General features: G+C 46.1%; 1 long non-coding RNA gene across 1 annotated transcript in view; it reads right to left on the bottom strand.

Annotated features, from left to right (window-relative positions):
* Positions 1 to 18594: 18594 nt before the first annotated feature.
* The window catches only part of LOC121438202, a 79583-nt gene continuing 72829 nt past the window's right edge, over positions 18595 to 25348 (bottom strand). The window contains exon 3 of the long non-coding RNA XR_005973079.1: positions 18595 to 19092. This is a non-coding gene — a long non-coding RNA (uncharacterized LOC121438202). The remainder of the gene's footprint in view (positions 19093 to 25348) is intronic.

The following is a 25348-nucleotide window of genomic DNA, read 5'->3' as shown; positions in this document are numbered from 1 at the left end:
ATCCTAATAGGCTTGAAAACGTGAGTTTTCGCAATGACAACAAATACTGTCGATTGCTTTCCTTGAAGCGACAGCCTCGCTCTGTTCATCCACAAGAAAATGTTTTCCATATACCCCAGTCCAGACAACCATCATTTGTCTGCCAGCCATTTTTTTTTTTCAAACAAAGGGTATTTTAGGAAGAAAGGTGTTGGTTCAGCTCACGACTCAAACATTCATGGGTGTGTTTTTTTCAAGACCAATGTATCTGGCATAAATGCCTGTGCATCCCTCTCATTTGATGGCACAGCCACAAAATGGACAGGTTCTGAAGGGTGACGATTTAATGAAGTTGGTAATTTCATCCTCTCATGAGGAAATTTTTGTTTTTTCATTGTGTGCATGTGTGTCGTGTCTGCAGCATACATGTGCAAATGTGTGTGTGTGTGTACGTGTGTGTATGTGTGTGTGTGTACGTGTATATGGGCGCATGCCCACATATGCGCACATATTTGGAAGCTGAAGACCGATGCAGGGAATCGAGGCTCCTTGACCTTCCACTGTTGAGGCCCATCTCCAGACCAATCCAGAACTTTCTGATGTGGCCAGTCTCTCTAGTCAGCTTGCTCTGGGGATCCCGCCTCCACTTTCTGAGGCCAGGATCATAGCAGGCTGCCGTGCCCTTCTGGCATTTGTGTGGGCTGCGGTCTTTCTGCTCATGGGGCAAGCACTGTAACCACTGAGCAAACTCCTCGACTTCACCAGGACATTCTTAAGTGAGAGTAGAGTTTTCCCTGCAAGTACATTCTATAGTCACAAAACAAGTTGTCCGGTCTAGGGATGCCACGTGCTACCCACATGGGTAAAATGATGATTTTGCATTATCGCAGCCTGAGTCAACACAGTGGAAAAGGTAATTAGATCATTAAGATGTCTTTGCCCTCTTAGAACTCTGTAAAGAACCCAGGGAAACCAGGCAACCATGAGTGCAAGTGACATCATGAAGAGAAAATACCTCAAATGGAAGTCTCAACTCTGATGGTTAGCAACTGACATTGGACAAATGTTTGACTTCTCCATACCTTGGTTACTGCTCCTGAAAAGGGAAGTGATGAGATCATTTCCCCTCACATGGCTCAAGAATTAGATGAGATGCAGCATGGCACATAGCAAGTTTTTAATAAAGGAGTGTTTCGGTGGAATGAGGAGGAGAGGGAGCAAAAAGAAAGAAAAGGTAGTCATGGCCACTTCACAATGGGTGCCCAAGGAGACACTAAGGTGGGGGAAGTCAATACTGGCTAAGTGGGGGGAGGGGTGAGTCTGGAGGTCGAGTTCTTCCATCCTGTTCCAAACATTGTTGGAAGAGACATTGCCCTGTAGGTGAAGAAAGCAAGGTGGCCCAGGAAGCTGTTTGTGAACCACTTCTGGCTCCTCTTTAGAAGATAACTATGGACAAACTTTGTTTCCTTGCAAGATCCCCTTTACCTCCCAATAAAGATAGCCACCATGTGAGAGAGGGGGCAGCTGACACAGAACAGGGCCTAAGTAACTTGGAACTTTGAATGGAGTGTGTGTGTGTGTGTGTGTGTGTGTGTGTGTGTGTGTGTGTGCGTGCGCGTGCTTGTTGTTTAAACTAGGTATAACTATAGCACATACTGGCCTCAGACTTGCTATTAGCCGAAGAAGATCCTGACTTCTTACCTCCACCTCCCAAGTGCAGAGACTGCAGGCATGTGCAACACCCCAATTTAGAGTGGGTTTTTGGGGGTTCTAAATTATAAGATCTGGGGCTGAAGAAATGGCTCAGTGGTTAAGAATACTTATTTCTCTAGCAGAAGACTGGGGTTCAATGCTCAGAATCCATATCAGGTGATTCACAGTTACCTGCAACTCCAACTCTAGTGGATCTGAATCCCTCTTCTGTTCTTTGGTCACTTGCTTACACACTTGTGCACACACACATACACACGACAAACAAAAACAAAATTTTAAAGGTCTAAGGTCAGGGCAACAACCTTGTTAAGTTTTAGACTCCTTCTTTTGTCCATTGTTGTTCTGGGCCAGAAGGACACACAGAAGTCATCTCAGAGAATGCTGAGTAAGAAAACTCTGCAACATGTGGGATCTCTGTGTGTTGGATTTATTTGTTTGTTGTTTGTTTGTTGTTGTTGTCTTTACTACTATAACAAAATACTGGAACCTGGATAATTTAAAAGAATAGAAGTTTATTAAGAAATTCAGAACTGAACCCAATCAGAGTATCGCAGGTCATTAAAGGCTGGGTTGACTAGCTCTGGGCCAACCTGGGACTTGAGCTTGCGTGACTCTCATTTTACACGTACCCTGGAGCACCTTCTTCTCACAAGGGGTCCAGTGGCCAGATTTAGGTCCTCCTGGGCAGGTCTTCACTAGTGCCATTTCTCAGAATAGCAAACAAACACCACAAGTCTCCATATTATGTCAATGACGTGACCCACATTCTGAGTCTGCTCGCTGAGAGCATACACATCAGACGCTGCTCCAGAGGGAAGGCAGGAAGACCAGCTAGAAGAAACGTGATAGCTGCATTAAAGCCACACACAAACTCCAGAAAAGTCAACATGAAAATGATGAAATATTAGGGTTTATATCCCCATCAAAATGATACAAGTACATATGTGTGCAGAAATTTGAGTGTATGTATAGGAAGCTCTAGAAACTGTAGCACTCTTCCCCCGGGAAAGACATAGATCTTTCCGCATGTGTCAACAACCAAAAGAATCGTTCAGCTGTTCCCTCACCTGGGGGACGTGGGTAGTACAGAAAGCTTCAGTACTCTAGAAAGAAGCACTTACATGTCCATGTAGACATGCTTGTTTGAGAGAAATTTAAACAGAAGGAAGACCATTCGCTGTCCCACGTTATCTTCTTTCTTGACATCTCCTGTGTTTACTCTATAGCTGTCCATTTCTCAATAGTCATCTTTTTATTTGGCCCATTTGAGAGTGCAGTGCAGATACCCAGCCCTCTGTGCTTTATTGCTACACACACTTCACAAGAGCAAGCGCACCGTCTCACTCAAGCATATAAAGTCCGCAACTGCCCATTCAGCAGTACTTTCACTGAAGTATTCTCTATTCCGGTTTCATTGGTTCTGCTGGTAATTTCTCAGAGACAGGATCCAATCCAGGATTGGATATTGTATTGTCATGACTCTGATGTGGAACAATTCCTCTGCCGTTTCCAGTCTTTTGCAGTATCGATGTGTTTGAACAGCTCCGCTGGGGTTTTCTGATGTTTCCTTATGGGTAGATTTCGACTGTGTGGCGTGGGAGAGGATACTATTAAGTGATGCATTCCTAGGTACCAAGCTCAGATGCACAGAATGGGCCTGACTGCTGTCATTTATTTCCATCACACGGAAGAGAAGCGGTCCACTTTCCGCATTGTCCAGCCACTCTCTCTCCTCTTGCAATTAGTATTTTCTGGGGGAACTTTTATGTTGTGTCGAGAGTTTTGTGCCTCATCGCACCTGCCCTTCCTAGATTTTGTGTCCTTTGATCATCCTATATCTGAATAGCTTTTATTAGAATTGGCAAAAATCATGATTTTATTTTTTAAGAAACCTCCACATTATCTCTGTATTTATTTGTTGTCATGGAAAGAAGAGGTTTCCTTTTATCTGTCAATTTAAGATAAATGTGGGTTGGTTGTTGTCTGTTTTTCTGGAAAAGAAAAAAGAAATAGAAACTTCTTTTTGCTGTTTCTTGGGGCTGGAAGTCCAAGCATGGTACCAGTTCTACATGGCATGTGACAAAGGCTTACCTGAAGCATCCCAACATAGCCAGGGGGCAATGTAGAGAGACAGCGTGGAACTTCTTCTGACAAAAGCCACTAAGGCCATCACTAGGACCCCACCCTTCTGACCCCATCAAACCCTAACTACTCCCCCCAAATCAGTTCTGCAGCCGTTAACTTTCTCATTGCTGAGATAAAATATCTGACAAGAAGTCATTTAAGGAAGGGAGGAAGGGGTTTATTCTGGCTTACAGCTTGAGAGAACCATTCCATCATGGAGGGAAAGACATGGAGTTGGGCAGGGAGGGCATGGTGGCCAAGCAGAAGGCCAGCCGATCACATTCACCTGCAGCTAGGAAGCAGAGGATGACTAGGAAGTGGGGCCCATCCCCAGTAACTCACTTTTTCCAGCAGAAGCCCATCTCCTAAAGGCTCCTTAACCTTCCCAAACAGCACCTCCAGCTGGAGAGTGAGTGTCCAAACACATACAACTCAAACCACATCGAGGGAGCTGGAGAGAGGGCTCAACAGTTAAGAGCACTGGCTGCTCCAGTTGGTTCTCAGCACCTCTCCAGCTCTAGGGCATCTGATGCCCTCTTCTGGCTTTTGTGGCACTGCATATATGTGGCATTGGTGCACAGAGACACATACACACACCACCAAGAAAAATAAAATAATTCTTAAAAAGCAACAACAACCCAACAAGCTCCAAGTAACATTAATACATGAGACTCGACATACATATTGCAAATGTAATTTCCAGCACGTGTACTTTTAAAAGATATTCAAACCACATATTCAGTACCATTGCTTCTATACTGAACCACGTTCAGCTCCCAGATATCCATGCTGCCCCATTGCTGCTACGGGCTAGTTCAAAGTTAGCCAAGCTACTTCCATGTCCTGTACTGCCTGTCTCCTTCTCCAGCCTCCCAGGCAAAAGGACACTTCCTAACAATACATGCTTGTCTTGTCAAGCAATCCTCAGTAATATGAACAATGACTCACACTTCGTGAGAAATCACCTATTTCTCAGCATTATGTTAAATGCTACACACAGAGACCTCATTTCACAGTTGAAACTGCACTATCATGGAGCTACAATTTGAGTCTATTTTAAAGAGGAGTAAAGTGAGTCTCAGAGAAACTGTCTGACTGTCAGGTTTACACAAATAGCACACGGTAAATTATCGGTCTATCTGACCCCAGAGCCTCTCTTCTATCCTGCCTCTTCATACATGGAAGTTTTCATAGGATGTGACTGAATTTGTTTCCTTGGTTTTGAATTTGGGGTCAGAACTCTTCTTTGCTTGTCAGGGTTCTCTAGAACAATAGAGCCAATAGGGCGATCACTCTGGTTGAAATAGGATTTGTTATACTACCGTATCTCCCTCATCTAGTAATCGCTGTCTTACAAGATGAGGCTGAGAACTTGGCAGTGGTTCATCCGCAAGAAGGATGTCCTAACCTGGTGCCAACTGTCTGGAAGATTCCTAGAGAGCTGCTGGTCTTTGGTCCATGATGGGAGCCCAGAAAAGCTTGTTCTAATGTAAGCAAAGGAATCAGAGGGCACAACAGGAGAGGAGAACTCACCAGTGGGAACAAAAGCCAGACAATGTAGGCAGTGATGTTTGTAGGAGAGAAGAATAAACAAACATATGTATTTATGCATGATGAAAGTTAATTAATTGATTAATTTTTAGAAAAGCTGAGCAAGCAAAAAGAGAAGCTGCCAGAAAACACTTCCCACATCTAGGCTGGGTCTTCCCATATCAATTAAGATAATGGAGACGCCCCCCTCCCAGACACGCCCACAGGCCAGCCCAATGTAAACAAGCCTCACTGAGACTCTTCTTACCTGGCTCTAAATTGTGTCAAGTTGGCAATAACGCTAGCCCTAACAGCTAGTTTGTCTCTGCCTTAGCCAAACTGAGTGGCTGCTTTCAACAATGATGGCTCCCTGGGAGGGATCACTCTCCACGTATTCCTCAGCGAAATCCTTATCCCGAGCATCCCTTGTGGGCTCTTCTGATCCCTGCTTGGCCTTTTGCAGGCCATCCTCCTTGTTTCTGCCATCATAGCCTTTGTGAACACACATGTTCTTCCGTTTGTTAAGCGTCCCATATGCCACCAGGTAAAGACACTCACCTCAGCACACTTTGCTGCCCACTCATGACGGACCTCAGCTCCCAGCCCCTGTCTACCTCTGCAGCTTTCCTAGGAAGTTGACAGTAAAAGCTCCTGTCCTCAGGATCAGCTTCGCACAGCTTCTTCCTCGGGCTTCTCTTTTCCTGCCCTAGAACCTTCTCATCCTCCTGTGCTCGGACTGTAGGGGGTCAGACCTGTGGTATGACCATGGTTTCTTAATGCTCTGCCATTCCATGTTCTTCTCATGGAGCCTTTATCTCCCTGCCAGGAGTCTCCTAAACTTCACTCCCACAGAAAGGTTCCTTCCAAGATACCATCTCTTTGAAGGCTGCTTTAACCGAATGGATGTCCACAATTTAATTCCCATCCTATTTTAGAATTAAAGATGTTTTCTCTTGGTTGTATAGAAGGAAGATCCATGAGGGTATGGGGTTGCCATAGTCACCACACCACAGGACAGACTCAAATAGCAGAGAAAGAGAGAGAGAAGATCAGGTATTCGAATTTTGCCATCACACTGTCTCTCAGAGACTTTAGGACAAATACCTCACCTCTCCAGAGGCAATGTGGCAAAAGTGTTTCTAACAAGAAAGATTCAATGGCACCAGAGGTGATTTATATTCAGCTAGAATGCTTGCCTGTCCATCAACAAGGCAATACCAATTACGAGCCCAGGCCTGCACCAGCCCAGAATGGGGAAGCAGAGAACAACATTGAACATACGAAAATGTGCTTCCCACCCCTGGACCACATTGCAAGCGAGTGACGAATCACACCTGGTATGAAGCAGTGAGGAAGACAATGGGTATGGAAAGGAGAGGCCGCTTGAGCTGGGTTGCTGCTGATAGGGAATATAGAGTGTAGAAGAGGTTTTCATTACAGAGAAGCCAACTACCCTGTCTGAGCTCTAGACATACTCAGGTTGTTTACTATCATGTTCATAGCTTTCTATCTGTCTTCAGCTGTGGTCTTATGCAGTCCTAGTGACCCAGACAGCCCTGGACTCCTCCCATCACTCTCCCCTAGGAGATCTCCAGTAATTATCTGGAGTTCCAACCTGAGATTTGGCTTTTCTACAGCCTCCTACAAGAGCAAGAACAGAAAGGAAAGAACCACTCAGAATAAAAAATAAAGAGATAAAGAACCTTTATTATCTCAAGGAGGTAATGAAGGCAAGAATGAGGGTGCACCAGGAGGTAAAGCAACAGGTTAAACATACACACATGAACACACACTGATTCTCTGATGCTTCAAGTAACTTCATATGTTTACCAGCCAATATTTGAACTATGCATTTTATCTGGATGCTCATTCTAAATCCTTTGAGAGCTAGACATTTTTTTTTGTTTTGACTTCTGTCTTCAGCACTTAGTACAACATCAATATCAATGGACAGACAGCAATATGTTGGATGAATGGATGGATGATGGATGGATGGATTATGGATGGATGGTGGGTGGGTGGATGGATTATGGATGGATGGATTAAGGGATGGATGGAGGGATGAATGGGTGGATGAATGGTTGGATTATGGATGGATGATGGATGGATGGTTGATGGATGGATGGATGGATGGATGGTTGGATTATGGATGGTGGATGGATGGATGGATGGTTGGATTATGCATGGTGGATGGATGGATGGATGGATAGATGGATGGATGGATAACTGAAAACAAACAGTGATGCAACTGACAGAAATGAAAGATTAAGGAGAGGCAGATGTTGTCACAAGGAAACAACAGAGAAACAGGTCTCATCTGGTTATGGTTTCAATGTGAAATATTTACAGAGTTGTTGCTCTTTGAGGAGCTGTGGAAACTTTGCAAGGTGGGGCCTGGCTGGAGTAGGTCAGGTTATATATTATATATTATAACAGAGATTATAATCACCCCTATTTCCTGTCTCAAGCTATCTACTTCCTTCCTGCAAAGAAGTGAAGAACAGTCTCCCCCCACACACTCCCTGTCACCATGATGTTCTGTCCAGGCACATGAGGCCAAGGAACCATGGAGTGAAATCCCTCTAACCGTGAACTCAAATAAATCCTCCTCCCCAAAGCCATTTGCATTAGGTAATTTGGTCACGAATACACATCTCAATAAGAAAAAGAAGTTTAGGGAGGCCAAGGGCATCCAAATATGAACTCTGCTTCATAAGAAGGTAAGAATGGCGGCTATAAAGACAGTCATTGTCTCCCTCCCATTCGTCCCATACAACACTCACTGCAGCATGATGATACGGGGGAATTACATCACGTCTGTACAGATGAGAAGCTAAGACTCAAGCGTTTACCTACAGATGAGGAAACCGTAAGTAGTAGAGGCTAAGCTGACTCAGTCTCCCTGACTCTAGACGGTCAATGAACTTTATGGTCCTCAAACAACAGAGTCCCAGGCCTGTGGAATGCAACACAGTGTGTACTATAACCTCCCTTTGGGGCTGTCTCCAGACTGCCTCCTTCACAGACTTCTTAAACCAACCTGCTGTTTGGCAAAATTACCAGAAGGCCTTTTCTGCCTTTGATATTTGTGTCTCTCTGACCCATCCCTGAGTAAACAGGCCTAGAGAGGAGAGTGGGTTCTTCTTCCCAGGCAAGCCTATACCTCCATGCCTCCCTAGGTCTCCTCCCTGATGTGTCCTTAGCTTCTGCTTCTGAATGCCTTGCCTGGGCAAGCAAGATTTAACCCTTTTTTGAGAGGTAGTCCCACCCCCCAAATTCACCAGCTAAGTTAGTCCCAGAGGCTCCCACAAACTCTGTGCCACAACCACTGTTGGGCCTCATCCACACAGCTCTGCCTGCTCTGTCGGCTACAAAAGATGGCTAAAGGCAGAGCTGGGAGTTCTGGCCCCTGCCTCAGCATCCACCTCCCTGCTGATTCTCACCGGTATTCTTCTGTAAGCAGTAACCAGGAGACTTAGTTCTGTGAGTTTTTCCAGTGAACACTGAGTGTGAGCATCTTGGGACCCTGGACAGCCGTCTTCTTATGCTTCACTGTTCCTGCCTGCTCCCTCATGTCATACTGTTTTGATTCTTAGCCTGACTCTCTGCATGTCCCCTCACACCTGCTCCTTGGAATGCTTTTAGACCCATGTTTCCACTGCCCCAGAGTGGTGTATAGTACTTGAGATGTAGCTGTGGCTAGTCCTGGATCCTAAAGAACTCCAGTCCAGATCTTCACACTCTGCTCCTCTTTCTCCACCCAAGGGGACAGGATAGAATGACTTCTACCATACATTAAAAACAAATCTGCTTGGTAGAAATGATGAAGACAATGACGCCAAGGGCTGACAAGTCAACCCTATGATCTCAAAGTTCCTCTCCAGCCCTAAAGCTGGCTGCTTGTGTCCATTGGCTTGTGTGCTCTAACAATGAGACAGTGATAGGACTTCCTACTGGTTGTGCCCTTTGGTTTGCTTACAGAGAAGGCTGGGTGGACAGAGCTGCAGGCAGAACATCCTAAGGGCCAAGCTGTGATTGAGAGACAAGAGGCCAGCAGAGGGCTCAGACTCCGGCAAAGTTAGGAGAACCTAGACTGCCATTTTCACAGCTGAGCTCTGGTTTTCCAGAACTTGCTGGGGAAGGCTTTCCTTTCCTCCCTGCCAACTTCTCTCTTCCCTACCTGGCACCAGAGGGCCTAGCCTCCAAGTCACAATTATGAAAGCTACGTGAGGATGCTAATTGCTTTGCTGACCTCCCTTCCGATAACAAGGGAATTGCTCTCTCTAATTAGCCCTGCCTCTGGTAGACCAGCAAAGCCAAATGTTTATTATGGGATGAATGCACTTACTGTAAATTTTAACATATTCTGGGGAAAGATGTTACATAAATAAGACTTCAGAGGCACAGGTTGTTTAAATAATGAATACCTGCTGCTTTGGGTGATGAAGGTGGAGCGGAATGAGGGAAACAAGAAACTAAGGACCCTGGAACAACCCTCCGAGCCTGAGAACAGACTCAGCTGGCAGGAGAGCAGTGGAGGAAGGCGATCTGAGGATGGGCAGGCAGGCTGAAGGCGGAGAGAAATGCTGGTGCAGTATCTCACCCAAGAGTCCCTGAAGAAACACACCCCACTCCACCCCTTTTCCTCCTCTCTCTCCCATCTGCCGTCCCCTGGGAAGCAATGGCATAGTTTCTGAAATGCAATTAAAAGAAATAGCAGAAGAAAATCTCTCTCTCTCTCTCTCTGCCCCCCCCCCCCCCCCCACACACACACAAAATGGTTCCCAAAGCTGTCTGGACAGCGCTTGAGTTCATAGTGGATGTCTTACTTCTTCTCTGGAGTCAGAGAAGTGAGTCCGTGGCAGACTGACCTTATGCCTTTACTTCCAGGGATGGGCCAAGATATGCAGCAGGAACCTCCCACCCAGCCACTGAGTTCAAGCTCAGGCAAGCTTTGAGGCATTTACAGAGGAACAATGCATGTTTTACTGTCTCACTACCCCTTGCAGGCCTCGACCAGAGAGGGCAGACCCCACACCTGGATCAGAAAATTCTCCATACCCTATCCCGGGGACTCAAGTCTGGAGAGCTGATCCGCAGTCTGACCTCACAGATTGCTAACTGTTTCTCTCAGTTCCTTGGGTTCATCTGATCAAGGAGGCAGACGCCCTTTCATCTCGGTGCATGGGGTCTGTGAGCAGATATTCATAGATAGGAAGAAAGCAGAGGGCTTCTTGGTACCTACACAGCCTGGGGCCCTACAGAGACCACACTTGCTTCAGACCAGGGCCCAGGCAGGGACTGCTACTCGTCAAAACTGTAGTTTCAACCCTCATCCTCTGCAAACTGGGAGGTCAAGGACCCCCACTTCCGCTTCTCGTCAGGACAGTCCAGACAGTCCACGCTTAAGCCATGAACAAGCCAAAAGCTTCTTGCCTCGCAGGCAAAGGAGAATTTCTGTGTCTATGGACAACCCATATGCTCAGCAGAGGCTTCTGCTCCCCACAAGCCTCTCAAGGACCCAGGCTTCATGATTCATCACAACAGGGAAGACACGGCTGGAGCTGTTATATGCCTGGCCTAGAAATGATGGTGGAACACTGCTCTGGGCTTATTCTCAGACCTGGGCACGGGACTTCACTTCAGTGTAAGGGGCTGACTTCACAGAGGAATGTTTAGGGCACAGGTCCAGAGGGAAAGAGAAGCATTTAGCATGAAGCTTAGCTCCCCCCTTTCACAGACCTTCACAGACCTCGGAAACCCTTAGGGCATCAGATTCAGACTGACTGTGTGGAGAAACTGAGACCAGGGAGGTTTGTTCTCAGCCTGGTTGCACAAGACTTACCCCACCCCCACCCCCAGTCCCAAGCTCTGTGGAGCACAGTACTGACCCTCAGAGCCATTTCCCTCGGCAGCTTCTTCTGTCTAGGGATTTCATTGCCGTTATCTTGCACCTCTCATCTGAGGGGCGTCCAAATGTCACTCTTTCTTTAGTTTATCACCTCTATGGAGCCTCCCTTTATTTGCCTCCCTCCCTCGCTGGCTCCTTGATGGGGACGGGCTCTTTCTTTCTCCTCCTCTGACCTTTCCTGCTTCTCCATAGGACAAAGCAACGACCTGGCATGCTCCTGAAGGGAACTCACTCTAGAAGTTCCTATAATTGCTGTGTCCTTATTACTGGTCCACGAGGCCCCTGTTGGCCAGGGCAGTCCTCCCCACCACCCCATCACCACTTACTTGCTACAGATGGGCTGCTAACGAGGTGACCAATTAACAAGTGCTAAAGAACCCCAAAAGGGTGTTTTCCACCCTGGCCTGAGTCCCAGGCCCCTTTGTTCCTCTATGACAAGGCCACAATGGGAACTGTTCCCAAGCCTGACCCTGTGAGAAACTGACCTATGCAAGCCCTGGTCACAAGACTGCAATTCCTTTGCATCAGGGGCCCTGGGAGCAAAAGGGATTCCTGAGTCTCAGGGTTACTGAGAACACCCCCTGACATTGCTGGCTGTGTACCCTGTGTTATGTAACCCCCAGAAAAACTTTCATTCATGCATTTATTCTAACAAATTTGAGCTGACAAATTTAGGTGTGTCTCATGCTGCAAGGCACAGGCATTACTAACCTTAGCCCCTACTTAAGGGCTCGAGGAAGCAGCACCCGAGGCTCTGGAGCACCCTCCTGGGAAGTGTTCAAACCCCCACCATTTGGGGACCTATAACCTGAAAGAGTTGGCTGTGTTGGTCAAGTTGGGAACTGTGAACCTCACGTGAATCCCAGCCCCATTTCTCCCCACCAAACACACACACACACACACACACACACACACACACACACACACACAGTTATATTCACATTTAATCATGGTTGGCTCAGAAACTAATAAACCTGTGTGACCTCTTCTAGAAGTGGGGTTTGGGGAGCATGAAATGTGGTTGCCAGGATGGCGCTCCCATTCTGTGTCTGACATGTTTACCTTCAGGTGTGATCTGACTCGGGAGTTCAGATGGAATTCTTAAGAAGCAGCCTCTTTCTTCATTACCCATTCTATAAATTGTGCTATAATATCATCAGTGAAATGGAAAGATCTCCGGAATAATGGAGTCCACATAAAACTAGTACCCCAAGACGTACAATTTCTACAGCCCAGAAGACATCCTGTAGAGCTGGGCATGGCAGCACACACCTTTAATCCTAGCACTAAGAAGGTAGAGGCAGACGGATCTTATTCAAGGCTAGCCTAGTCTACAGCACTAGCTTCAGGACAGCCAGGGATACCCAGGCAAACTCTGTCTCGTTTCCCCTCTGACTCCCCCGTAGATGATAAGCTACTGAGCTGACTTTTGTCAGCATAGATCAGCCCTCCCCACCTCGACCTCCCACCGTGGAATCATGCTCTCAGACAGCCAAGTCCACGTAGCCAAGACCACGACTGTGGAAGGTGCACTCCCTGTGTCTAACGGACTTTGTACTTTCACTGCCATGTATCTTCCATTAATGCCATGACATGAATAGAGCTCAGATCAGTGTTGATGAACACAGAGGCCATGCTCAATGCTGGCAATTATGAACAAAGTGCTCTGCAGTAATTTCCCATGTATCTTTGGGTGGGCACAAATATCCTATCTGTTGGGCATGTGTACCCCAGACTAGAGATGATGGAAACTATAGATTGTGTATGCTTGTCCTTAGTGGTGCCTTGAACAAGACTTCCCAGTTTAAGAGCACTGGCTCTTAACCTGCAGGACCCAGGTTCAGATCCCAGTACCCACACGGTAATTCACACTGTTTGTAGCTCCAATTCCAGAGGGATCTTTGACCCTCTTTTACCCACCATGGGCATGTGAGGTACACATACATGCAGGCAGAACACTCGTGCAAATAAAATAAAAAGAATAAATGAGTACCCCTTTTTAAAAAAGAATTTTAAAAACACTTTTCTCGGGGTATATCTTACTAAAACCTCACGTTCTGACAATTATAGTTTAAAATATTTTATTTCTCTCTCTCTCTCTCTCTCTCTCTCTCTCTCTCTCTCTCTCTGTGTGTGTGTGTGTGTGTGTGTGTGTGTGTGTGTACATGAATGCAGTGCCAGTAGACTCCCTATGAAGGCCTTGGATACCATGGAGCTGTAGTTTCAGGCAGTTGTATGTGCGCTACCTGCTTTGAGTACTGGGAACCAAACTCTGGTCCCCTACGGGAGCAGCAAACACTCTTAATCACTGAGCTGTCTTTCCAGTTCTCTGAATACTAGAGTTCTTTTTTCAATAGAAGAATTACAACTGTCTTTCCCCTATGGTTCCTTTCTATTTCTTGAGGTTCGGACACATGCTCACCCTGGAAGGTGGTGTTGGGGGTAAGGAGATCAAGCATTCAGAAAACTCTGGTAGGGATAAGGAAGGTGTAACTCTTCAGATGAAATTAGGGTACTGTGACCAAAAGAAAAGGGGATGACTGGAGACCCCACAGGCTTCCATTCCAGCACCAGCAGGACTATTGAACATCCATGGCACTAGAAAGATCTCTTGGGCTTTTCAGAGATCCCAGGCCAATGCTAGTACCCGAGCCACCACTGACAGGATCCGCAGGGACCCAGGTCCCTGGAGTTGCACACCACGCCTCATTTCAGCAGGTGTGCTTTCCGTGAGAAACCACTCTACTGGGGACTAATGACAGGGGAGAGAGGACCAGGACGGCTATAATTTCCAATACGCACCAGCCAGTCATTATGAACAGGAAATGGATTTTTATGGGTAATCAAAGTCAAATCCCTGCTCTCCCCACCCTTGAGTGCCCCGTTCACCAGACCCCTTTGTACACAAGGTGCCCTCTGCACTCTGCTTTCCGAGTTCTGAGCTAAGATAAGTCCATGCCGGGCTCCCTGCCATTCTCTCTTCCCTCCCCAAGAACCACTACACCCTCCTCTCCTGGCGACCCTGGGTTTTTTGGTGGGGGGGGATGCATAAAAGGACAGGAGCATGGGGGTGAGGTCATTGCAGGGAGGGCTTCATCTAGCATCTGAGTGCAGGAGGAATAGGCACCAACGTGAGGTTTAATCAACCTTTGAAGCCTGCACAGTGTTTGGACAGAGGTGTGTGAGTAATACTCATTTGGATTGGCACCTGTGCACACGGCGGAAAGGAAAATAGCATTTTGTCGCAGCTGTGATGAGGAGCAAGCGGTCTGGAGAGACAAGGTGCACATCTCAGGAAGCTGTGAAGGTGGGTGGCTTTTCCCCCTTTTGTTTCTGGCTCTGTGTGACCCGGCGACTCCTTGACAATCTAGTGGCTCCCAGTCAACACCTGACATTCCTTTTTCTGTTTCTCTCCAGACACTGAGTGAACAAGGTGGGGAAAGGAATTCCTGAGTGGGGCTGCCAGGCAGGGAGTGAGAAACAGGTATTTAAACTAGGTGCTTGCCTGTCCCTGGCCTGCTGAGCTATCTTAATGCCCCTGTGTTGTAAGCAATGAGCGGGATTGTCTATCTGTCCTGCTTGAGAGGATCCCAGTAGGAGAGGAGACTCTGAAAGCTAAGAGGGTCACCCAGAGATAGTGTATTCCCCTCTGCCCAAAGACCCACAGTTCAGTGGCCCTGAATGACATGCTGGACTCAGTGCCTCTGTAGGCCCTGGCTCTACCTCCTGGTGGAATGGTATCATTGACCCTTATCTTTGTCTCTTTCCTACTGGGGAAAGGCTGGCCCTGAGGATAAAGAAAAAAAATCCTTGTACCCAGTCACAGCACTATGGGAAGTTGGGAAGTGCCAACCTTTGTTCTGGGCTCCATGCCAGCTCCCCAGGCGCCTCTAGAGGAACTGCTCCCCACTCGGTTCATCCTGTCCCCCTGAGGACAGCCCAGCAACCAATCCATATTCCACTGTGATCACAGGGTGGCTGTAATGAGAGGTTCCAGTTCAGAAAACTTTAGAGTGCTCCCGACTCCACAGCCTGCTCCTCTCAGCATCCCTCCTCCTCTCCGCTCCCCCTCCACCCCTCCCTCCTTCCCTTCCTCCTTCCCTCCCTCTTTCCCTCCCTGCCTCCCCAGATCTCCCGTGGCACTCCACCTTTTCTATCCAACTTCCTGCTCTGTCCTTGACTCCTTTTTTTCCTTCCTCAAACTTCCTCTTCTCCATCTTCCAAGACAATCATGATGTCTTCAGGAGCTACTGGGGTTGCCCACTCCCAGCTAGAGCCCTCAGCTTGTCTCATCTCATTATGGACACAGTAAACTATCACTTCCGGATCTTTTCCAAACATGGTCCTCACATCAGGCTCACAGGTCACACACCTGCCAGGCCTCCGTTGGTGAAGCACTCATTCCACACACAGCTTGGAGGGGTCCACCTCCCCAGTCACAGAACAAAACTGCCCCAAGCAGCCCTTCCCTTCTCTGGGCAGCAAATTGAGTGTGGAAAGGTGTTAGAGGCAATTTAGGGGTCTTCTGGACCCAGATGTATTGTGACCCACACACAGCAGCATTGCTATTTCATATGCTACCAGATGTTAGTGTTGATCCCATGCTAAATTCAGTATCACATTATACAACCCTATTCCATATTATAGAACAGCCTGCATGCTAGCAGTGTGTGATCTATCCACCGTGTGACATGCTATGATACAGTGGTGGAGTGTAGTATTACATAGTGTCTATTACTAGATGCTGAATTAGTTACTTTAGCCAATGTGACAGAAGCAGTTTAAGGGGATATGTGTTTGTTTAGGCTTATGGTTTCAGAGGATACCGTCCATCAGGAAGGGAAAGGCATTGCCCCTCCAGCAGCGTGAATGTGGGGCTTGTTCACATTGCAGCAATACCTGCTCAGAGCCACCCACTTCTGTCAGCTAAACCACACATCCCAAAGGCTCCAGGACCACCCGCTGGGGGCCAAGGACTTGCACAGCTGAGCCTATGGGGGACCACTTCCAGAACAGATAGAAATGTCTGTCTAAAGCCAGAGCTAAATTGCAAGAGCCACAGATACATTAAGCAAAGAGAATGGGGTGTGTGGAATCTATGGGGTAGTAAAAGAGGTCAGGACGACATAGTTAAAACAGACCGTGATCAGTATGGGAAGGAAGAAATGGAGCTCAATGGAAAAGTATTCCATAGGCTGGACACATCCCTATATGAAACAGAAGTCATAAGTTAGCCAACACGGGTGGCATTCGAGGTTGGTGGAAGGAGAAAAGAGTTGGCGATGTTACTGGGGTGACTATTTCAACTCTTGAGTTCTCCAGGATGGTGGCTCTGGGCTTCATGCACCACTGGGTACACCAAGTACAGAATGTCTCAAGCACACACCAGGTTTTAAAGACTCGGTATGAAAAAAAGTAAACTAACTCATTAATAATTTTTATATCAATTACATGATGAAATGATATTTTAGATAGAGTGGGTTAAATAATATATGTTGTTATAATTACTTCCACCTGTTTCTTTTTACTTTTTAAAATGTGGTTAATAGAATATTTTCAGTTACATATGTGGCTCAGTTTATATTTCTACCGGAGAGCTTCGATCTAGCCATTTGAAAGTAACCCTGAGTCCTATCATCCCTTATATCAAAAATAAAATCCAAACACATCAAGGTTTTTAACTGCCAAATAATATGCCCTGGAAGGAAACACATACAATTTGGTTTTTTTTGCTTTATAATCCTAGAAAAGAGAAGACATCTGAAAGCAGGGGAGACCTCAAAAGCCGTTTTATAAACAGACTAATAAATCTGATACTCTAGAAACAAAATAGTTTACATACGAGAAACCCCTGAAATGTCAAAAAAAAAACGTGTTTAATAAGGAAATATTTGTAACATAAAAATAGTAAATTTCTTAAAATAAGAAAAGCTTTTACAAATGGGGTTAAAAAGAGATGAATGACTGAGTACGGTCGGCAGAGAACATGAATTAGCTATTCAAAGAACAGAGCGTCAAAAAAAATCATCACAACACAGATAAAAATGTCCAACGTTGTAAGAAAAGGCATAAAAATGTAAAGTAGGGCACATTTTTCTTCTAGCAGATTGATGAAACTCGAAAGATCACAAGTGTGGCAGAAGGCTGGCTTCCTCGGCTTCGGCCTGCTCTAAATGCAAGCCTTTTAAAGGCGACTTTGGCAAGGATTATTGCAATTTTAAACACATGTATCCTTTGACCCAGAAACAGCACTGTTATCTTGACTTGCAAATATTCTTGTCTAAAAGTTAATATGAATAAATATACAAGGATAACCGATTTGTACCCATAGAGCAATTCCAGCCAACTCACCTCAGAGACAGCTGAGATACTCAGGGAAAGTGACTGACTTGGAAAGGAAATATTCCCATGGCCACACCCTACAATACTATACAGATATGAAGAAAGATGAGGTACACACGTGTATGTTGATAGGTAAATTACCAATCCGCACAAGTTGCTGAAAACAGCAAACTATAAAATAATGAAGCCTGATATAATCCTATGTGTAATTTTATAAGGGTATCTGTACACACTCTGTTCACATGAAACCTTTCTGGAAGATTCACATTTGTTGGAGGTATTATCTTCCACTACTGGGACGAATTCCAGGCTAGGGAAGGAAACTATTTAATTTCTGGGCTTTTCTTTTCCTTTACTCTTTTGTGCCATTTGAATTCTGCTTTTCAAAGAAAACAGTTTTGAAAAAGAAAACTGTTCAGCATCACTAGTCATTAGGAAAATGCAAATCAACTCTGAAATAGATGTCACTTTATACCCACAAGGAAAAAGTCAGGAAATGAGTGTCGGTGAAGGTGTGAAGAGACTGGAAGTCTGGTGCGCTGTAGAAATGCAAAATGGCACCTCTGCTCTGGAAAACACCATGGTGCTTCCTCTAAGATTTTAAAGTCACATTACTGTACAACCTATCAATTACACTGTTGTGTATATGTCGGCGAGAGCTAAAGGCAGAACTTGAGGAGATACTAATGAGCACAAGTTCATCCCAGCATTATCCACAAACAGAATCCACCAAAGTGATTGCCAATGCATGAGTGAATCGACAAAGCAGAATGTGGTATGTCCTTTTAATCTTTTCATGGAATATCACTCAGTCTTCAAAAGGAGAAGCATTTGACATGATACAACATGGATGGACCCTGAGATAAAATGGGGGTAACAGTGAGCAGGGGAGATAGGGAACAAGGAATTCCTGTTTGATACACACACACACACACACACACACACACACACACACACTCAATTATACAAAATAAAAAGAATAATGGGGGTGGATTTTGATACTAACATATTTAATACCACTGAAATAGGTATATTGATAAACTTTATGTTATATGTGTTTTACAACAATAAAGAACTGGGGTAAAAGTTCGTTAATTCCACACATAATTTTCAAACTGTAGTTTAAATGCTAGCCTAGTCTACCCACTCACTTTCAAAAAGGACCCCCCCAAGGGATGTGTTTTGGCTCAGTCTTAACAAATTACTCTAAAGCTCAGCAGTTTTCAGCAGCACCTGCATACCGCTCAGCTCAGATGTCATAGGGCAGGAACTCAGGAGCGACTGGGTAAGGCTACTCTTTCTGGGTGGTGCAGTCAGAGGTGGGTTGGGTTGCAGTTACCTGGGGTCCACCCAGGCTGGGGGGTGCCCTCCTACAGCTCACTGCTGATGCTGCCTGGTGGTTGGGAGCTCCTCTGGGCTGGAACACTTGCGTCAGAGCAGCTCAGGGAAGGTTTTACATCCTTCATGGTAGCTACTTCCCCCAGAGACACTGCCTGCGAACATCAAACAGAAGCTGAGATTTTTCTGAGCCAGCTTTGATGCCACTGCTCTGCTCTGTGCTGGGGGAGGCAGTCAGGAGCTTCCACCCCACCCGGTTCCAGAATCAGGAGGACGGACTGTGGACTGGTTTACTGCTCACTGGGATGAGTATTAAAGAACCCCGGGGCTCTGTTTTGCCATTGCAACAAGCAATTTGCCTAGCACAGGAGAGAGACAGTGTCACGGGTCAATGACGAGGCAAAGGGCTCCACACTGCCCAAGGTCCCCCACCTCAACACAGGCTATGCATCACAAGGGGCTCCAGAAAAAGACATTGGCCTCCCCTGCTTTGTGCGGATCTGATAGCTCTGCTGAGGTAGCCTCAGGCAGACATGGGGGAGCAGCTGGACTTGCAAGGATCTTCTATTGCCATCTATTTATTAGTCCAAGAGTGAAGCTAGGGGTGCAGGGGCCTTCCCCTCTGTTGGCTCCAATGATAGCTTAATTATGGAGCCAGTTCCTGCCTTCCTCTCCCACCACACATGCTCCCGTCTCGGCCCCTCCCTGCTCACCCCTCTTCTCCTCCTTGTTCAAGAGCGTTGGCAGAAATTGTCAGGGAGTTGATCAGATTTATTCAATTTAGACTTAACAGACCTGGGACTCCTATTTCTCCTTCAGGTTCATAAGGTTTTTTATTCCATTTACAGGTTTATTCATTTATCAGATCTTCGTCTCAATTCACTTTAAGCACCAGGCGCAGGGAGATGAGTTCAGGGGAGACACTCATCATTTATGGCTCCAGTTCCTCAGAGAGCTGTAGCATCCACTCTATGTGGGCTGTAGATCCCGGTGGGAAAGGCCTTAAAGGGACAGGACTCCAAGTCTGCACATTTCCTAAGTGACTCAGAACCATCTCATGCTCCCCTGGAATCCTGCAGATGGGCCACTCTTCCACTTTCTGACTCAAGGAACACAACCTTCTCAGCCTCCCAGCTTCTCCGAAGCCTCACTTCCCTAGATCTGTAAGCACCCCAAACATAAGCACCCTCATCTCTAGTATCTGCCCAGCTGACCTTCGGCACCATGCTGTCTAGATGCTGCTACAGTTTAGGGCCCTTGACCTTCAAGGAGAAGTAGGAAGAGGAGTAACTTGTGAGATGTCCTGGGCTCTGAAGAAGAAGCTGCTACCCACAGAGACATCTCCCAGAATTCCTTCACTTCCAGGAAGTCCCTGCACACAGCCATCTTTACCCTCCTTTAGCAGGTTTTCCATCATACTAGGAAAGGCGGGGGGGTCCTGCCAGTTATTAAAAATTTTCATCAAGTCTGTCTTGATCTCGTTTCTCTGATTAATACACACAGAGAGACACACCCAATTCTCTGGCACCCTCAGACACACAGACTTTTTTTTTTTTCACCACTGTGCAATCTCTTCCTACAGAAAGGCAAAGCAGACCCTCCCAAACCCTGGCCTTGGCATGGAGCCTGGGCCCAGGCAGTTATCTGGAGTCCCAGTTCTGAGTAGGAAGACAGAATTGTCCCTGCCCCCTGTGTGAGTACACACAGTCAGGACTCCCTTGGGAAAATCAATGTCCTGGCAGAGGCTGCATGTGACTGTGACATGCAGACAGTTTCTCAGTGCTGCTGGCCTTCTTTGGGAAGTAAAGGAGACAGATATCTTTTTTTTTCTTCCCCTTTCTTGTCCCTGGAGTGATGTACATGTGGGCCCAGAAAGAATTGGGATGTGACTGTTTCTCCACTCAGACAAGAGGAAGGAAAGACAAGCTCTGGCCACAAGAAGAACTTTCTAGAAAGTAGCATTTCAGGACAACAGAGAAAAGGCACATCTGACTCGAATCAGGAGGTATGTCCTGAATCTGCCTCCAGTGCCAGGACAGTCACCAAGTCACTTGGCCTCTCTGAGAAAGAAGTTCAGCGGGTTTTCTGTCTGACCTTCAGGGTGTTGGGGTGGGGATTCACTTGGAAGAGGCTCTCCTTGCTCTCTGTAAAACCCACCTCACTGCTCAGGGCATCCATCGGCATGGCCTGGTCTTTGTGGACACTCTCCATGAGGGCAGGTATTTATCTAGATCCTGCCTTGTTCTGTCAAGATCAGAAGCACCTCGTGTGTTCAATAAACGTGTACAATGATTCAATCAATCAATAGGCTAATCGTGTGAAAGCGCTTTGAAAAGAATGAGATGAAAGATACTTTCATCATCAGAATGGTGAGCCAGCAAGACTGAATGATACTTTCCACCCACAAAGACTCTCCCAGGAACTCTGGCCTGAGGGGAGACAGGTTTAACTCGATACTGGGTGATGGCCCCATTGACCTAGAGAGGTGACACCACTCAGCAGGGCATCTTAAAGGAATCCCAGTTTCCAAGGCTTTTAAATGAGCCCTGAGGCTCCTTGCAATAAGTCACAGGTATCTACAGGAGATCCAACCTTTAAAGGGAGCTTTGATCTAAGTGTCTTCTCACATCCTAACTTTCTCTGGGGTCACTGCCCACCACCTTCTCCTCTCAAACCCTTGCAGGAAGATCAAGTCCTCCAAAATGCAAAAGACACAACAGCAGATTCTACTCTAAGAGGCGTGACTCCAAAAACATTGCATAGAAACGGGTGGTAAGGGAAGACTACACTGGGAATGTCTACATGGAAGATTCGCCAGGAGACAGAACGGGTACAGTGTTGAGCCAGGTGAGTTGGCCACTCTGTCACAGTGGGGCACTGTGAATGGCTTTATAGGTATTGTTCATCAAATTGGGCACCCCCTCTGAGCTCACACAGCAGAAAATGAAGCAGCCTGCAGGAGGTTGCGAAGAGATGGAACGGAGCAGGAAGTTTTGTCTCTCCAAAGAGAACTGGTCCCCATGCAACAGCCTCCTTCTCCTTCTCAATTGCACTGCTGCCAGCTGTCCTTCAGTCACTTCATCTGGACTAGTTCACCGTGTCTTCAAGATTGAAATGGACAGCATCGCCAGACTCCTGCCGCCAACACTGATGGGAGCGAATCCAGCACTTTGGGAAGTTAGGAAGGGTTAACTGGGGGAGGAAATGAGGATTATTGCTATATGGAGCTCTGTGGGTATGTCTTTGCTTTTGTAAAACAGCGTTCATGTCTGTGTTTTCATTGTGTGTGTGAACTTGAGTTGCATTACATGTGCATGTATATATGCATGTATGTATGTATTTATGTATGTATGCATGTGTGCAATTGTGCAGAAGATGCACTGTGTGACAGAGAGGGGCTGCTCCCAGTTACAGCTAAGGCTAAGCTCTGTGTTGTAGCTTCCTGCCTTCTTACCGCAGTTCAGTCAGAACCCAATCATTACCACCAGCTGGAGACATCATTTGGTGTCATTTAGCTTCGCAAAACTCCTACCAGTAGGGAAACCCAGGAGAGAGTTTTCTTGGAAAGGAACAAAAGTGAGAAAAAGAGAAAATGCAGAGGCACGGGAAGGAGAGAGGAAAGCACAGGTGTCTCAGGTGGAGCCGATCCAGAAAAGCAAGTGGGGATGATGTGGGAGATAAACTGAGGCAGACCTGGGAGGGGGGACTTGAGGAAGAGGTTGGTCTTTGTTTGGTTAAAGTAGGATTTCTAATGATTGTATATATGTCAAATTAAAACTAGAAATACTAAAGAGGAAAATCATGAAGATTTGTGTTGTTTCTGAATCATTTGGAAGACCCACTTCCCTCTTTACACACGTGTTGAAGAAGTCCTCTGGAACTCAGAGGTCAGGCTGCTAGAGGACTTTCCCTCTAAGATACCCAGATTTGGATCTAGGGAGCTCGACCCTTAGCTTTGATGGGGAAGCTCCCTGTATGCATGGAGCTTGGAGGAGGTTGATATGGGACACCTAGCCTGGAACCCCCTGCACTCTTCTAGCTCCAAGGACAGTGGCTTAGTTTGGGGACTGATGAGGTGATTAGTGGAAAAATGGACAGGAGGATCTAGGTGCTGGTCAAAGACCCTTGCCAGTGCAGAGGCCCTATGGTTCTCTTAGAATCAAGGCTGTGAACAGCACCTTCACTGCTCTGACTCTAGAAGTCTCTCATACTTTTGTAAATTGTTAGTAGCAGAGCATTCGTAGTTGCCCTATTAACTCAGCCTGAGATTCCTAAATCCTGACCGGCTAACATTGACTCTTAGAAAAGACATCTCCTTTCCTTGGCAATATCTAACCTCTCTGGAGCACAGTTATAAAACATGGTAGCGCACACTTCTTTTCTCAAGTTCCTAATTTTTTTTTTCATTTAGGCTAACATGAACTACAGTCCTGAATCCAGAAGGGGGAAAGTCATTGAAAATTGAGCAGCAATAGAAAGTGTTATGCACGTAATTGATGCATATAAATGTTAAGCAGATGAATGAACAAATATAACTCAAAAGGTAGTCAAGGAAACACATGTGCACATGCGCACACACGTGCATGCATTCCTTATATATTGCATACTGATACTGCAAGAAGTGAAATGAATATCACGCTCGATATTCAAAGTTCTTGATAAACACATGAGTCCCCCCAGCCCAAAGTCACATTGATATCAGAATCCAGGTGTGGGGTGCAGGACTCATGAACTTAACACTGTCTAACAAACATTTCAAGAGTCCTTGGGGGAACAGTTACATTTTGGAATATTTGGGTTAGTATCTGGTCCTGTAAAAATGACAGAGGGAGGTTAATATCATTTCCAGGACACCAGACCAATAAGCCGGGGGTGTGGTTTCTATTCTGTAGTGCACTGTGTGTTCTTGGGCAACAAATCACCTCCCTTTATGACTTGAGTGTGGGCTTTTGTAGGAATTTAGAGAGCCAAACAAGACCTGCCCAAGATCAAGCCGCTCAATATTCCAGCATGGGTTGGGGAGGGAGTAACAAAGCCTTATACCTAGTCTAATTGAGGACAGTTGATGACAGCAAGGGGTTAAGGAGAGCCAGATTTCCTTGAGGGTGTGGTCCCTAGTGTGATCATGTTCGGTATATGCCCTACACCTGTGCCCATACGAGGAGGCACTAATTGGATTCTGTGGGTTCTTTTTTAAAAAATAAGTTATGATTATGGGGAAACACAGGAGTGATCAGGAGAAGTGGGATGGGAGGGATGGAGGGAATGAAAGGTAAGATATAACCAACATACATTGTATCTATGTATGAAACTCTCAAAGAATAAATCAAAGCTACATTAAAAACCATCCGAGTCCAATGAGTTGTCACCCATCCCAAACCACATGTTTTCATCCTCAGAGAGCGGGGAGAGAAACACAGTGAGTTCAACATCATCTTGAAGATGCCCTTGAGATGATGAGGCCCTTCCTTCCAGCCTGTCAACCTCACCTGCCTATGTAGAGGAGGAGGTAAGAGCCAACAGGTGCCTGGATACAGGTCAGCACAGCTGTGTCGCCTACCAAGCCTCCTGGACGAGTGGGAGGACCAAGACCCACGCTGGGGCTTCTTGCCCCCTCTGGTAGTCACCCAGGTCTCCTGGAAATGGCATGGAGGGGAAGCTTTAAATCAACGTGCGGATTATAGTCATTCTGTTTGCCTTTTTCCGCAGTAGATCCGATGATTTAAATTAGGTCTCGATTCTTGTTTAAATTATAGTTTACTGTTCTGCACCCCGCTCAGAAGTGAATTACCTTAAGCAGCGGTATTAATAACATGGTTATAATTAAGCCTCATTACTGCAGGCAGTTTGCTGAAACAAATTGCTTCTTCATTATTATTATAGCACCTTTGGTAAAAAGACATTTCCCCAGAATGCGACCTTGATGCTTTATATAGTAAAAGCCGAGATATGATAGAGATGTAAGGACGCATTAGCATCCTTTGCCTTCTCTATCCGGCTCATTAGGAGGAAAGGAACGCGAGGCAAATCCAAACAGCCTTGATGACAATTTTAATCCATACGAAATGGATAATGAATCGTTTTGAACTTTCTGCGACATTTTTGTAATGGTGTTTTATTTATATGACGCTACTACTAAAATGAATAAATAAAAAAAAGAAGAAAGAGAAAGAAAAAAGAAAAAAGAGATAAACAAGCCGAGGAGCAGACTTACGAAAAGCCAGGGCAGTCTCAGCAGACAGCCAATGGTGTTGAACTTCAGCTTGTTAGCATCAATTGGTTTGAGAGTTTCTGGCCCAGAGCCTGTTACTTGGAAGGATAGAGAAGGGAACTGGCCTGTCTGTTTATTCTAATTCGTCTGCCTGCCTCTGGCGGCCAGGCCTGGGAAAGGAAGCGGCCTGCAAGGAATGA

Source organism: Microtus oregoni, unplaced genomic scaffold (genome assembly GCF_018167655.1).
Source record: "Microtus oregoni isolate MIOR12 unplaced genomic scaffold, Mior012 000055F_ref0000237, whole genome shotgun sequence".
Lineage (NCBI taxonomy): Eukaryota > Metazoa > Chordata > Mammalia > Rodentia > Cricetidae > Microtus > Microtus oregoni.
This window is presented reverse-complemented; position numbering and strand designations above follow the sequence as displayed.